Here is a 2,599-nt window from a genome sequence, read left to right as displayed (position 1 = left end):
AAGGCTAAGACCCAACAAACTATTTTATAACTTAGAAGAGGGATGCCGTAATCCAAGCTATAAAATATTTGAAGGTAGGTGAATGACGATTCACCAATTTCCACCATGAAAAACGAAATAATTTATTAGGTTTTAATTGGATTTAAAAGTCCTAGATCTTTGAGATTCATTGAACTGTTCAAAGGCATGTTTCAATCTCGAGTGTGCCCTTCAGGTTTTGTGACTGGGATGCCGAGGATCACAAAACAAGGTGTGAATAACCATGCAAATATAATTGGTACCCTTAATATTTACCCCTTAATCAGTGTGCCGGTTAACCACACACGCACCACCGATACTATGATAAATATTAAGTTACCCTTTGCCTACCTTGTTAAGTCCAGGTTAGTGTGCCGGTTAACCACACACGCTCCACTAACGACTTAAGCAAAGTGCAAAGTGTAATTTCATGGGTTAGCACCAAATTCACATTTTCCTAAGTAACTAAGATTGGGTATTAATAAGAGTTTAGTTACTTAGTATTTATCATTAATACTTTTAATGAAAGGAGAATTATAGTCCTTGTCCTACCCGTTCGGCTAACGACCCTCCACCAGTCAAGGAAGCGGTGGGTGAGAGTGGACACCCATTAAACTGCCATTTTATAGGCAGTAACCTTATACCCCCTTATAGACCGGCTTCGTGAATGAGGCCTACTAACGGTAAGACTGACTTTACTCTTATACATATATATAAATATTATTAACTTATAATATTATAAAGTATAAGGGTTGAATTTTAACTTTTAAAATTCTAAGGGCTAACTTGGAATTAAAGTATTCATAAGTGAAAACTTTTCAAATTCCAAAACTTGAGGGCAAGTTTTGAAACTATTCAAAACTAATTAATTCCATAACTTATGAGTTTAAAGTAGTTTTAATTAAAAAAAAAAAAAAAAAAAAAACCCTTCAAGTTCCATAACTTGAGGACAAGTTATGGAAGACTTTAAACTAATTAATAAAAAAAAGTAACTTTTTTTTATTGTAACTTATGGAACTAATTAAGGTTACACTTTTTTTTTAATTTAATGAAGAGACTCTTGAACCTCCATAACTTGAGGACAAGTTATGGAGTCATAAAACCATTTAATTAGAACTAGACTCTTCATTTTGTAACCTTTGCCAACTTTTATGAGTTTTATGATTCTTAAATGTGACTTTTCATATAACTTGAGGACAAGTTACAAAAACACACTTTGGAATCAACTCTTAGATTAAAATGGATTGAAAACAACTATTTCACACAACTTTTCTATTAATCTAAGAACCTCATAAGAACAAGATAATTCAAATCATCAATCTTCAAGAAATTAGCATGAACATACAAACTAATACAAATCTTGAAATTATGACAATTATCTTAGAAATTGGATTAGCATGAACATTACCACATCAAAAACAAGTTTATAAGTCCAAAAACATCTTAGGGTAATGTTCCTAGTCCAATTCCAGCCAAAACAATCGAATATATGCATCCAACTCGATTTTTCAGCTACTTTTGCAAGTATAACAAGAAAACAAGAAAACAAGCCTAGGCTCTGATACCACTGTTGAGTTATGAGCATTCTAACACTCCTAAGTGTACATGCAACCCTAAATACCTTGGATCTATGTTTTCTCTATTATACATACAATTATGAACATCCAAGGTATTATCCTAATCTAGCATACAAAATAATAAATATAACAAGATAGAATACATACCTCTTTGATGTAGAATGTCTTCATGAAGCTTGAGTGCCTAGTGCCCCAAGTGTGACACCTCAAATGGTTCACACAACACCAAATACACTTGGAATAACTTGAGAGAAACTTGAACACTCCTTGAAATCGTCTAGCCCTCACACTCACACATTAGTGCCCGATTTCTTGAGCCATGGGATTCTTTTATATGGTGGCTATTAGGGTTACACCAAATAAGTTATGGACTTAGACACCTTATCCAACAGGACTTAGTCCAACATAAGGAATCTTGGATCACAAGCCCACATATATAAGAATGAATGATTTACACAATCAACCCATATATTTAATTAGTCTCCTTTTGATCACTTAATTAATTCCAAATTAATTCTTGATCAATACTAATTTAATAACCTTATTAATATATTAGAACTTATAATATATTAACCAACCTTAAGTGTTATTTCTCTCATTATAGTCTATCCAAATGCATGATGCCATGCAACCCAAATGGACCATGTCGGGTCGGGTCAAGTCTTACCAATTATAGTTATGGACTTAGACATTAATCCAACAATATATACTTGACTAAATTTGATTAAAATCTCAATTTAAGCTTTTAGAATTGGAATGAAGTATAATTTCCTCTCCCTTAATTATAGCAAAACAACTTTTCAAACCCTACAACTTTGCAAATTGAAACTTTTGTTTTCTATAATAAACATTGCTAACTTACAACACTTAACATAATAATCATGCTCCCACTAACATGATAATTATCTTCTTATCAGCATAACACTTATCCTCCCACTCGTTCAATCTTAACTTCTTGCCACCTGGCAGCACAAGGGCCTACCATTGCTTCCAAGTAGTTATGA

Source organism: Lactuca virosa, chromosome 2 (assembly GCF_052849685.1).
Source record: "Lactuca virosa cultivar CGN04683 chromosome 2, Lactuca_virosa_CGN04683_v6, whole genome shotgun sequence".
NCBI classification, from domain to species: Eukaryota; Viridiplantae; Streptophyta; class Magnoliopsida; order Asterales; family Asteraceae; genus Lactuca; species Lactuca virosa.
This window is presented reverse-complemented; position numbering follows the sequence as displayed.